Source organism: Cherax quadricarinatus, chromosome 19, assembly GCF_038502225.1.
Source record: "Cherax quadricarinatus isolate ZL_2023a chromosome 19, ASM3850222v1, whole genome shotgun sequence".
In the NCBI taxonomy this organism is placed as follows: Eukaryota; Metazoa; Arthropoda; class Malacostraca; order Decapoda; family Parastacidae; genus Cherax; species Cherax quadricarinatus.
This window is the reverse complement of record NC_091310.1, coordinates 25,402,273-25,417,296: the sequence shown is the minus strand read 5'-3', so window position 1 is coordinate 25,417,296 and position 15,024 is coordinate 25,402,273. Positions and strand designations below refer to the sequence as shown.

The following is a 15,024-nucleotide window of genomic DNA, read 5'->3' as shown; positions in this document are numbered from 1 at the left end:
TATAGTGGGATAAGGATATAAAAAACAGATTAAGAAAATAATCTTTCGATTATGCAGAACTAGTATAAGGAAATATGATAAAAATCAGAGGAAAGAGGGTGAGTGGCATAAATAAGATTTTGATTATCTAGTTTAATGATATGATTAGTTCATGTGAAGAGACTGGGTACTAACAGAGAACCACAGTAACAGTAAGTAAAGATTGAAAACAAGTTGAAATATGAGCAACAGGCATCAAAGTGGGCAAGAATAAAAGTAGGTGAACTAAAGAATTGATGAGGGGAGATGAAGAATGTTATCCATGGAGACAAAAGGGGGAAATGCATAGTGGTACCAACACTCTTATGTGGGTGTGAAGCTTGGGTTGTGAATATTGCAGAGAAGAGGCAGCTGGAGGCAGTGGCTATGTTATGTCTGAGGGGAATGTGTGCTGTAAATATTAGGCAAAGAATTTGTAATTTGGAGATTAGGAGGAGGTGCAGGGTTACTAAAAATATTATCCAGAGGGCTGAGGAACAATTGTTGAGCTGGTTTGAACAATTAGAAAGGATGGAGCACAACAGGATGATTTGGGGGTGTATAAATCCGTAGTGAAGGGAAAGGTTGGAGGGAGGGGGGGAGGGGGGGAAAAGAAGGTTTTGTGTACTAGGGGCTTAGACATCCAGCAAGCATGTGTGGGTGTATCAGACAAGAGTGATTAGAGACAAGTGGTTTTTGGGACTTTATGAGCTGATGAAGTGTGAGCAAGGCAGCATTTTGTCAAGGGATTCATGGAACCCATTTTCTCTGTAAACCCTTTCATACATATTGCCAGTGAACAAATGCATTAACTACTCTAACATTTTATTCCCACCTACTCTCAGTCTCTCTCCTAATCTCAGCCACTCCAGCTGCCTTTCCCACTTTAAATGTTATAGTTTCACTCACTCTAGCTCCTCACTTAAATGGATAAAGATTCCTTCTCATTCCAAGCACAAAATTTATTGTAATAATGTTGGTAGAATTACCGACAATATGTAAAGTAAAAGGACACAAGTGCAACTAATGTGACATTTTATTGTGGCAACGTTTCGCTCTCCAGGAGCTTTGTCAAGCCGGCTTGACAAAGCTCCTGGAGAGCGAAACGTTGCCACAATAAAATGTCACATTAGTTGCACTTGTGTGCTTTTACTTTACAAAATTTATTAATTAATTTCATCTACATGTATATTCAACAACATCTGAAAATATTTTTTCCTATCTTTGAATTCCTTATCTCATTATTTAGCCCTTTAACTGTGGGAGACACTGAAAAAAAAATTCTGTGTATATGGGAAAAGATTTTGAAGAAAAAAAAAAGTTCCTACAGATTGATAGAGCTTGTGTTTCTGAACTGAGTAAGACCAAAATGAGCAAAATATAAAAAAAAAAAAAAAAAAAAAAAATGCAATTTTCTGGTGTGTTGAAGTAGGTTAAAAAATTATCCCTAACTGACAACAGTGGTGTTAATGTGCCAGCGATGTTTACTTTTTACAAATTATTTTAGTTTCTTTAACCCTTTGACTGTCACAAGCCCCTTTCTGAAACTGTCATTCTATGTCAAAAAAAAAAAAAAAAAAAAAAAGCTTATGAAATGAGAGAATCTTTTCCTGATGGTAAACTTATCGGCGATTTTGCCGACTTTGAGCCCTATTTTCGGCCAATTCCATTGTTCCAGTCGACCAAACTCTCAGCAATTTCTTTAGTACTCCATTTTTTCTATCGACTGAGTACAAGAAACTGCCCATTTACCAATTTTAACTACCCAATAAACTGGTCAGAAATTGGCAATTTGGTCAATTTTACACAAATTAAAAAAGATGCCAATTTCAAAATAGGGTCCAGAATAAACAATGCAGACATTCTTGGCACTAAAATAACATATCCTCTGTTCATTAGTCACGTCTCCAGGCCCCTCTTGCTTTGTATTTTGATTTGTTATTCACACAAAAAATAGAATACATACTGTACTGCAGACCACTGCATCACTGTAAAAATGGTATAAATAATATCAGTGTACTAGTGAAAGAATATTAGACTCCCCAGTTGACGTGTATTGGACGTGTGGTGTGATCTGCTTACTCTTGAAAACTGGTAAAAATCAAACATTTCCGCTATTGAGCTCAATTTCAAGGTCGTTTTTGTCGTGAAATTAATCAAAATCACCGCTATTTCTGTAACATGTTCTCCATTCTATCAAATGAGATCAAGAAAAAGAGAATACAACCATAAATACTATACGAAAATACACCTCAAAGTTGGCATTTTAATCCAAAAACACCGTCAGAATTTTTTTTTCTCATGCACTGCGTGATGCAGGATTTTTTTTATACAGTGCACACTGACCACACAGACCCATTCTCTCGCATGTAGGCCTACCAGCTTTCTCCTGCTTGATTTGAAGCCACTAGAATTATTATTTATTATTTTTTTTTTTATTATCACACTGGCCGATTCCCACCAAGGCAGGGTGGCCCGAAAAAGAAAAACTTTCACCATCATTCACTCCATCACTTTCTTGCCAGAAGGGTGCTTTACACTACAGTTTTTAAACTGCAACATTAACACCCTTCCCTCAGAGTGCAGGCACTGTACTTCCCATCTCCAGGACTCAAGTCCGGCCTGCCGGTTTCCCTGAACCCCTTCATAAATGTTACTTTGCTCACACTCCAACAGCACGTCAAGTATTAAAAAGCATTTGTCTCCATTCACTCCTATCAAACACGCTCATGCATGCCTGCTGGAAGTCCAAGCCCCTTGCACACAAAACCTCCTTTACCCCCTCCCTCCAACCTTTCCTAGGCCAACCCCTACCCCGCTTTCCTTCCACTACAGACTGATACACTCTTGAAGTCACCCTGTTTCGCTCCATTCTCTCTACATGTCCGAACCACCTCAACAACCCTTCCTCAGCCCTCTGGACAACAGTTTTGGTAATCCCGCACCTCCTCCTAACTTCCAAACTACGAATTCTCTGCATTATATTCACACCACACATTGCCCTCACACATGACATCTCCATTGTCTCTAGCCTTCTCCTCGCTGCAACATTCATCACCCAAGCTTCACACTCATATAAGAGCGTTGGTAAAACTATACTCTCATACATTCCCCTCTTTGCCTCCAAGGACAAAGTTCTTTCTCTCCACAGACTCCTAAGTGCACCACTCACTCTTTTCCCCTCATCAATTCTATGATTCACCTCATCTTTCATAGACCCATCCACTGACACGTCCACTCCCAAATATCTGAATACATTCACCTCCTCCATACTCTCTCCCTCCAATCTGATATCCAATCTTTCATCACCAAATCTTTTTGTTATCCTCATAACCTTACTCTTTCCTGTATTCACTTTTAATTTTCTTCTTTTGCACACCCTACCAAATTCATCCACCAATCTCTGCAACTTCTCTTCAGAATCTCCCAAGAGCACAGTGTCATCAGCAAAGAGCAACTGTGACAACTCCCACTTTATGTGTGATTCTTTATCTTTTAACTCCACGCCTCTTGCCAAGACCCTCGCATTTACTTCTCTTACAACCCCATCTATAAATATATTAAACAACCACGGTGACATCACACATCCTTGTCTAAGGCCTACTTTTACTGGGAAATAATTTCCCTCTTTCCTACATACTCTAATTTGAGCCTCACTATCCTCCTCGTAAAAACTCTTCACTGCTTTCAGTAACCTACCTCCTACACCATACACCTGCAACATCTGCCACATTGCCCCCCTATCCACCCTGTCATACGCCTTTTCCAAATCCATAAATGCCACAAAGACCTCTTTAGCCTTATCTAAATACTGTTCACTTATATGTTTCACTGTAAACACCTGGTCCACACACCCCTACCTTTCCTAAAGCCTCCTTGTTCATCTGCTATAATATTCTCTGTCTTACTCTTAATTCTTTCAATAATAACTCTACCATACACTTTACCAGGTATACTCAACGGACTTATCCCCCTATAATTTTTGCACTCTCTTTTGACCCCTTTGCCTTTATACAAAGGAACTATGCATGCTCTCTGCCAATCCCTAGGTACCTTACCCTCTTCCATACATTTATTAAATAATTGCATTAACCACTCCAAAACTATATCCCCACCTGCTTTTAACATTTCTATCTTTATCCCATCAATCCCAGCTGCCTTACCCCCTTTCATTTTACCTACTGCCTCACGAACTTCCCCCACACTCACAACTGGCCCTTCCTCACTCCTACAAGATGTTATTCCTCCTTGCCCTATACATGAAATCACAGCTTCCCTATCCTCATCAACATTTAACAATTCCTCAAAATATTCCCTCCATCTTCCCAATACCTCTAACTCTCCATTTAATAACTCTCCTCTCCTATTTTTAACTGACAAATCCATTTATTCTTTAGGCTTCCTTAACTTGTTAATCTCACTCCAAAACTTTTTCTTATTTTCAACAAAATTTGTTGATAACATCTCACCCACTCTCTCATTTGCTCTCTTTTTACATTGCTTCACCACTCTCTTACCCTCTCTTTTTCTCCATATACTCTTCCCTCCTTGCATCACTTCTACTTTGTAAAAACTTCTCATATGCTAACTTTTTCTCCCTTACTACTCTCTTTACATCATCATTCCACCAATCGCTCCTCTTCCCTCCCGCACCCACTTTCCTGTAACCACAAACTTCTGCTGAACACTCTAACACTACATTTTTAAACCTACCCCATACCACTTCGACCCCATTGCCTATGCTCTCATTAGCCCATCTATCCTCCAATAGCTGTTTATATCTTGCCCTAACTGCCTCCTCTTTTAGTTTATAAACCTTCACCTCTCTCTTCCCTGATGCTTCTATTCTCCTTGTATCCCATCTACCTTTTACTCTCAGTGTAGCTACAACTAGAAAGTGATCTGATATATCTGTGGCCCCTCTATAAACATGTACATCCTGAAGTCTACTTAACAGTCTTTTATCTACCAATACATAATCCAACAAATTACTGTCATTTCGCCCTACATCATATCTTGTATACTTATTTATCCTCTTTTTCTTAAAATATGTATTACCTATAACTAAACCCCTTTCTATACAAAGTTCAATCAAAGGGCTCCCATTATCATTTACACCTGGCACCCCAAACTTACCTACCACACCCTCTCTAAAAGTTTCTCCTACTTTAGCATTCAGATCCCCTACCACAATTACTCTCTCACTTGGTTCAAAGGCTCCTATACATTCACTTAACATCTCCCAAAATCTCTCTCTCCTCTACATTCCTCTCTTCTCCAGGTGCATACACACTTATTATGACCCACTTTTCACATCCAACCTTTACTTTAATCCACATAATTCTTGAATTTACACATTCATATTCTCTTTTCTCCTTACATAACTGATCCTTCAACATTACTGCTACCCCTTCCTTTGCTCTAACTCTCTCAGATACTCCAGATTTAATCCCATTTATTTCCCCCCACCGAAACTCCCCTACCCCCTTCAGCTTTGTTTCGCTTAGGGCCAGGACATCCAACTTCTTTTCATTCATAACATCAGCAATCATCTGTTTCTTGTCATCCGCACTACATCCACATACATTTAAGCATCCCAGTTTTATAAAGTTTTTCTTCTTCTCTTTTTTAGTAAATGTCTACAGGAGAAGGGGTTACTAGCCCATTGCTCCCGGCATTTTAGTCGCCTCATACGACACGCATGGCTTACGGAGGAAAGATTCTTTTCCACTTCCCCATGGACTAGAATTATTGAGTATAAATACATCTGAAACACTGGCTCGTAAGATGTATATATACGGCCGAAACAGTCAAAGGGTTAATTGCTTTTAATTTTATAATGTTTGATGTATTTCAAGGAATTTTAGCACTTCAAACATTGTTTCACTTGGGAATAATCGGTATATATACAGTACGACTGGTTTTTCTTTTCTATTTACTATTTTAGTCCTGTGAGGTTATGTACAAGGAATATTTATAACATTACAAATGCTTCAGAGTGTAATACACTTCAAAACATGGAAGTAAGTAATTCTGATTGGCTTTACAGGATTATATATACAGCATATATACATTATTTTACTATATTTTTTCTACTACAGTGGACCCTCGAATTTCATAATCCCTTTTCTGAATGTAAAACTATAGTTATTCTCCATCTAATGTATTTTGTGTTAATATTTTTGGGTGTCTGGAATGAATTAATTGGATTTACATTATTTCTTATGGGAAATATAAACAAAAAATACATTTTATAGAGGATAACTATAGTTTTACACACAGAAAAGGGATTATGAAATTCGAGGGTCCACATGTATTTTGGTCTTCTAAGGCTATGTATAAGGAATACTTATACTCTTACAATTAGTTTCGAGTAAAATATTCATCAAAGTATAGAAATTATTTACACTGTTTGACTTTATTGGGTTATCCTAGGTTATATACCTAGTGTGTTTTTTGGCTGAATTCCACTGATAGCATCATGAAATTGTAATAAATATGGACTGAATAAGTCATCTTTGAACCACTTGCACACCCTGCTTGCTGGTAGGGAAGCCAGTGCTAGAACAGCAGCTTCTGGTTCCTTTGTTCACATCTGCTAGTGAGGTATACTATTGCATCAGGCAATCATCCCCTGAGTAGTTAACCATGATACACTGTGTACACCCTACTGGCCTTAGATTTTTTTTCAAATTTGTTACAGGTCACAGTACGAGGGGAAGTCACACGCGGTTGAGCTCCATCAAAAATTGTGTTTCCTGATAGTCCCAGGGAGAACAGAGGGCGGGAAATAAGCGTGTGCAACCATAAAGTGCATATACTCCTTTGAACCAACATAAAAGGAATATCAGGGAACACTAAACAGAAAAATATGGATTACAGTGTCATATGGAGAGTGCCGGTGGAGTCACGGTTACTGTGGTAATAGACCTGACCAGCACTAGCGAATTATTGCCAGATGTCGACACGAGTGGAAATAAACAAACAGATATTGAACTATCTATAAGTAATATAGCAGGTGACAAGGATATATATATGCAGTGACATAGTGAAATAAATTGTAAATAAGAGTAATCTTAATTATCCCCCAGTATAGCATAAAATATATGGTTTAGTATATGGGAATATTTACAAGCGACTGGCACTAGCGAACTATTGCCAGAGGTTCAGAGAAGTGAAAATAACGGATGAGTATTTACTATAGTCATAGGTAATAAAATGAGTGATGGTAGCATTGAGGTGCAGGGAATCACAGTACAGTAGGGCCCTGCTTTACGGCGTTCCGCTAATATTGTCATTTCAAATTATGACCAAAACTCGCTATACGGCTCCCCCCACCTGACTTTCTAATACGGTCACCACGCCCCACCCTGTTTGTTTACATTCTGTGAGATCCAAAAGCATTAAGTCTCTCCATTATGTTTGGAAACTCCAAAATTTCAAGTGTTTTTAAAAGTTATTTCATATTTTATATATACTCTGATAATTATACTTATGTATACCTGTACCTAAATAAACTTGCATACTGTGCTGGCATGCAGGTTCACATTAAAATCAGTAAGTGTCTTATATCTCGAGATGTCATATTAGTAGTGATAATAATAATCACCGAGTCTCATTTAAATGTTGTATATTACGTTAATATACACATTTTCATTAATCCATTTATGATATTTTTTCAAAATTATATAATAAACACGATGCATAACACATAAAGATGATAAATACACCCCACAGTAGAATAAATAAATATAAATATGAGATGTGGTAGCCAGACGACTTGCACAAATGACGCCATATTAGAAATAATAATAATAATAATAATAATAATCACCGAGTCTCATTTAAATGTCATATATTACGTTAATATACACATTTTCATTAATCCATCCATGATATTTTTTTCAAAATTATATAATAAACACGATATATAACATATAAAGATGATAAATACACCCCACAACAGAATAAATAAACAAATATAAGATGTGGTAGCCAGATAACTTGTACGTACAAATGACGGAAAGAATAACATTTTTCTCTAGTCTAACATAAGAGAAAATGTGTTACTGGGGATAACTGTAGAAAATTATTCCTTTCGTATGTATGTAAGTTTATTCAGGTATACACAAATACAGTTACATAGATTATCATACATAACAGCATATGTGTAGAGAACCTGGGATAACCCAAAAAAGTCAGACAGAGTGACTTATTTCCATTGCCTTCACTCAGAGCGTCATTTCTTCTAAAAATGGCGTTACATGAGAATGTGAGTGTTCTTCTTTATTTATTCTACTGTATCAATGTAGAGACAACTTGTACACAATGTAACTTGTACACAATGTAACTTGTACACAAACCAGATGTGTACACTCTGTTTACAAAACTTACGTTCGCCTGGTTTGTTTACATAATTCTGCGCCTGTCCTCTCTCATGTACTCATTCTCTCTCTCTCTCTCTCTCTCATTTATTCGTTTTATCTCGTTTACTCACCCCTGACCCTACATTAAGACTACAAATATTTTAAGGTAAGTAATGAGTGAACTGTATATGCATTTTATCGCTCTGGGATGCTTAATTTTAAATATCATAGAATATATGTGTGGGTGGGTTGGCCTGGCATGGTAGCCTGACTGACTACCATACATACCACACTTGATTTCTTACAATAAATACTGCTCATCTCGCCCTATATTAAGACTATAAATATTTTAAGGTAAGTAATGAGTGCACTATGTGTGTTTTGTACTTTTTTATTGTTTTTTGATGCCTAGTTCTATTGCTAACTTAATACAGGAGGGCCCCACTTATACGGCAGGTTAGGTTCCAGGCTACCGCCGTAAAGTGGAACACCCTTTTTTTCCACTTATAAATTCATACAAACACTAGATAACAAGTTTACACTAACATATATTAAGTTAGCAATAGAACCAGGCATCAAAAAACAATAAAAAAGTACAATACACACATAGTGCACTCATTACTTACCTTAAAATATTTATAGTCTTAATCTAGGGCGAGACAAGTAGTATTTATTGTAAGAAATCAAGTGTGGTACGTATGGTAATAGCCAGGCTACCTTACCAGGCCACCCCACCCACACATACTATTCTATGATATTTAAGCATCCCAGAGCGATAAAATGTATATACAGTTCACTCATTACTTACCTTAAAATATTTGTAGTCTTAATGTAGGGTCAGGAGTAAGTAAATGAGATAAAACGAATAAATGAGAGAGAGAAAGAATGAGTACATGAGAGGGGGCAGGCGCAGAGTTATGTAAACAAACCAGGCGAAGGTAAGTTTTGTAAACAAACGAAGTGTACACGTCTGGTTTGTGTACAAGTTACATTGTGTACAGGTTGTCTCTACATTGATACGGTAGAATTAATAAAGAAGAACACTCCCATTCTCATGTAACATCATTTTGAGAAGAAATGAAGCTCTGAGTGAAGGCAATGGAAATAAGTCACACTGACTTTTTTGGGTTATCCTAGGTTCTCTACACGTATGTTGTTATGTATGATAATCTATGTAACTGTATTTGTGTATACCTGAATAAACTTACATACATACGAAAGGAATAATTTTCTACAGTTACCCCCAGTAACACATTTTCTCTTATGTTAGATTAGAGAAAATGTTATTCTTGCCGTCACTTGTACAAGTTATGTGGCTCCCACATCTTATATTTATGTTTATTTATTCTATTGTGGGGTGTATTTATCATCTTTTTATGTTATGTATCGTGTTTATTATATAATTTAACCCTTTGAGGGTTTTCGTCGTACTAGTACGTCTTACGCGTAGGGGTTTTTGACGTACTAGTACTCATAAATTCTAGCGACCTCAAATCTAGTGGGAGAAAGCTGGTAGGCCTTCATATGAAAGAATGGGTCTATGTGGTCAGTGTGCACAGTCTAAAAAAAATCCTGCAGCACACAGTGCATAATGAGAAAAAGAAAACTTTTTCCATTTTTTTTTAATAAATCAGCGACTTTGCAGTGTATTTTCGTATGGTATTTATTGTTGTATTCTAGTTTTCTTGGTCTCATTTTATAGAATGGAAGACATATTACTGAAATTGAGATGATTTTGACTGGTTTTACAATGAAAGGTGCCTTGAAATTGAGCTCAAAGTAGCAGAAATGTTCGATTTTTACCAAACTTCAAAAGTAAACAAATCGTGCCAAGCGTGCAATACACGTCAACTGGTGAGTCTAATATTCTTTCACAAGTGCACCAATAATATTTATACCATTTTTTACACTAATGCAGTAGTCTGCATAACAGTAAATCTTATATTTTTTGTGAGAATAAAAATTCAAAGTGGAAAGCAAAAGAATATAAGAGGGGCCTTGAGACGTGACTAATGACTAGAGGAAATGTCATTTTAGTGCCAGGAATGTCTTTCTTGTTTATTCTGGACCCTATTCCGAAATTGGCATCTTTTGAAATTTGTGTGAAATTGGCAAAATTGCTAAATTCTGACCTCTGTACTGGATAGTTGAATTTATAAATGGGTAGTTTCTTGCACCCATTCGATAGAAAAAATGGAGTTCTAGCGAAATATTCATGTTTTTTGTCGACTAGTACAGTGAAATTGGCCGAAAATGGGGCTCAAAGTGGGCAAAATCGCCGATCCGTAAACATCGCCGAGACCGCTAACTTTGCGAGAGCATAATTCCGTAAGTTTTCTATCAAATTTCAAACTTTTGGTGTCGTTATGATCGGGAAAAGATTCTCTATCTTTTCATAAGAGAAAATAATTTTTTTTTTTTTTAAATTTGGCCGACCCTGAGAACGAGTTTCGGAGAGGGCCTGTCGACCCTCAAAGGGTTAAAAAAAAATATCATGGATGGATTAATGAAAATGTGTATATTAACGTAATATACGACATTTAACCCTTTGACTGTTTCAGGGCCCTCTCTGAAACTGTCATTCTATGTCGCCAAATATTCGAAAAAAAAAAAAATTATTTTTTCTTATGAAAATGTTAGGAATATTTTTACTAGTGTTTTAAGCCTAAAAAAAAATTTTTGCCATCAGTACTTACCGAGATATAGAGCCGCAAAGTTTGCAGAAATCGACGTGCGTATGGCAACAGCGGCGACTGCCGCCCACCCGGTATTCTTTTATTTACTCTAATTCAAAGGTTTCTTGCATTTTTCAATATTTTTCTTTTCCAGGTAACTTATGTGGCCTGTGAGACCAATGTAAGGTGCATTGTTCAAATATACACTCATTATTTACAACACAATAACAGAACAAACTTTATCACTATTAGTTTGTGTATACACTTTGTTTACACAAACAAACAATACAAAACAATGTTTATTACTATTGTTCCATAATATATATACATATGTACAGTCACTAAGCACGTTCCTAGAACTGCTGCAGCTTGTGGAACTCTTTGAAACATGGGTATATGCAGAGGGGCACTTCACACTCCTCACACATAAAACGAGTGTCTCTGCGTGTTTGTGGGCGTTTTGTGGTATGCATACATACATAACACCTCTTCTGAGCATTTTTCTTGGCAGTAGTAGGAGGCAGTTGTATGGGGTAGTGATCACCAGGCCTCAAACGAGATGACGTCTGTGGGCGCTGGTCTATTGCAGGAGTTGGTCCTTTGTACTTTGCAATTATTTGTCTGATTACTGACAGGCAAAATTCACCATATTTTGGTGTTTTGTTGGTCTTCAACTTGTATATGTTATAAGCATTTAGCATAGAGATATCAACAAGATGGAAAAAAAGTTTGATATACCACTTATAACTCTTGCGTACACAGTCTGCAAACCCAATCTGCATGTCACATTTGTCCACTAAGCGCATATTGAGGTTGTAGTCCATGACAGCTGCAGGCTTTAGAATGGGTTCATTGGTCTCTCTGTTGTCCCTGCCACTGGGTACCATTTCGTTTGTGTGAACTGATGTCAACAATGTGACATCACGTTTGTCATGCCACCGAAATGCCATGATGTCATTGGCAGCAAAGGCTTGCACCTCACCTCTGCGAGTGCCAGCGTCGAACCTTGGCATATGTTTGCGATTACCACTCACTGTGCCACACACGTCTGTCAAGTTCACTCGCAAGAAATCACTGAGTAAGGGGCTTGTGTACCAGTTATCAGTAAATAACATATGCCCCTTACCAAGATATGGTTCCATCATTGTTCGAACCACATCACCAGAGATACCCAATAACTTCATGGTATCTCTCAAAGTATTACTGCCAGTGTACACAATAATATCTAAAACAAGACCACTTCTGCAATCACACAGTACAAATAGCTTTATACCAAAGCGTTTCCTCTTGCTTGGTATATATTGCTTGAATGAGAGTCTTCCTTTGAATAAAATCAAGGACTCATCAATAACAAGCTTCCTGAAGGGATAAAAATACATGCAGCACTTTTGTTTCAGGTACATAAACACATTTCTTATCTTATATAACCTGTCGCTTCTGTCAGGCCTGGTTTTGTCTGAAAAGTGTAACATACGCAACAGTATCAGGAAACGATTGACACCTATAATGTCACTAAAACCTGGAGTTGAAATCAGGCGATCTGTTGTCCAGTATGTGGTGACAGTGTGCTTATACACATGTGGCATAAGCATTATTGTGGCAAAAAACAGGTACATCTCTGCCACAGTTGTCTCCTTCCACTTGTGTAGCCGTGATTTTGGTGAGAGAATTGTATTTGCCATGGTGTATTCACAGTATGTGTTGGTTTCCCTGACAATGATGTCCATCAGGGGTTCATCGAAGAATAACTCAAAGCAGTCCAGTTCACTGGCATTGTTCCCAAGTGGACAAGATGGCTTTATTCCACTTTGTGTTTCATCAAAGTCATGGGGACTGGGAACAAACTCGTCACCGTCCTGCCAATCCCAGATGCGGTCTGCTGGTGGGGTCTGGATATTGTACCGTGGTTGTGGCTGTGGTTGTGGCTGTGCAGGTTGTGGTGGTGCAGGTTGTGGCAGTGTGGGGTAGGGTGAGGCTGGTTGTTCTGCTGAGTCAGCCGCGTGGCTAGTAGCGTGGCCCGGTGATGGTGCCACATGGGCCGTGCCACCCTCACTATCACCACCACTGCCTCCTCCCTCACTGTCACCATTCATACCCATCGTTACAATATCGTCATCTTCACTATCAGGTCGTGGTGTTGGGCCACGGGATGTGCTCCCAGAGTTTCTCCTTCCCCTTGGAACAACATATGAAACACTACCAGACCGCATGCTACGTCGTACATACTGGCGCTTCACTGGGGAATATTCACTCTCACTGTCACTAGAACTGCTTTCAATGACCTTGAAATCACTATCACTATCACTGCTATCATCAGGGTGTTGTACACGACCAAATAGTTTCCTCTTTCGTCCTGGTACAGGCGAAGGTGAATGTGAACAAGCCGGCACAGCACCAGAGGTCGAAGGTTGTGGGTCATCTGGGTTTTCGTCACTATTTACGTTATCCTGGGCACTTTTTTCGGTAACACTCACTTGAAAACCCTTGAATTCACTGTCACTGACATTTTCATCGCTGTTAGAGCTATCACTTGGGAACAAAAGACCTCCAATCCGCCGAGGAGTGAGGAACTTCTTACCGAGAGGCATGGTGAAAATGGACTGACAACATGGCGTTCCCACAATGCACCGCTAGGTCCCAGATTTTTTTCACAGGGTGCACACCGACCACTGAGACCCATTCTCTCCCGTGTAGGCCTACCAGGCCTTTGGCGCGCGATTTGAAGCCGCTAGAATTTGTGCGTATAAATACGTCAGAAACATTGGCTCGTAAGACGTATTTATACGTCGGAAACAGTCAAAGGGTTAATGAGACTCGGTGAGTATTGTTATTATTATCATTTCTAATATGGCGTCACTTGTGCAAGTCGTCTGCTACCACATCTCACATTTATGTTTATTTATTCTACTGTGGGGTGTATTTATCTTATTTATATGTTATGCATCGTGTTTATTATATAATTTTGAAAAAAATATCATGGATGGATTAATGAAAATGTGTATATTAACGTAATATACGACATTTAAATGACTCGATGATTATTATTATCATTACTAATATGACGTCTGGGGACATAAGACACTTACCAATTTTAATGTGTACCTGCATGCCAGCACAGTGTGTAAGTTTATTTAGGTACAGGTATACATAAGTATAATTATCAGAGTATATATAAAATATGAAATAACTTTTAAAAACATTTGAAATTTTGGAGTTTCCAGACAAAATGGAGAGACTTAGTGCTTACTGAGCTCATGGAGAATGTAAACAAACAGGGTGGGGCACGGTGACCGTATTAGAAAGTCAGGTGGGGGGAGCCGTATAGCGAGTTTTGGTCATAATTTGAAATGTCCGTATTAGCGGAACGCCGTAAAGTGAAACGCCGTAAAGCGGGGCCTTCCTGTATATGATAGTGTAAACTTGTTATCTAGTATTTGTATGCATTTATAAGGGGGAAAAAAGGGTGTTCCACTTTACGGCGAGTTTCGCTTTAAGGAGGTAGCCTGGAACCTAACCTGCCGTGTAAGTGGGGCCCTACTGTATACAAAAATTGAGCATACAATTGATGTAAAGGCATAAGCCTACTGTGTGAAGTGTTTTCTCGTTATCTCTACTAAGCATGAAATAAATTTTTCATGGAAGTGCAGGGGAAAGTTACCATAGGCCTAGCTGCCATGTGAATAATAAAACAATGATCCCAGTATAGTGCAGTGAAAAGAAAAGTGTATCTTGAATGAATACATGTATAGTGTATATCCTTGAGATAACAAATGTACAGCACAGTGATAAAATAAAAAGAAATAAAATAAAAAATAATAGTAAAGTGTGGTAGTGGTGGGTCAATCTATTTGCCCTGGTGTTGACATGTGACAAGTGATACACAAAAGTTTGAGTTACCACATATAACGAATAGACTAGGATACCGAGACATAATAGAAAGACCTAGTGAACCTAAATTGTCAGTG

General features: G+C 38.1%; 1 protein-coding gene across 4 annotated transcripts in view; it reads right to left on the bottom strand.

The window, feature by feature from the left end:
* Usp32 (Ubiquitin specific protease 32) overlaps nucleotides 1-15,024 on the bottom strand; it is a 290,375-nt gene that overhangs the window by 117,959 nt on the left and 157,392 nt on the right. The window lies entirely within an intron of this gene.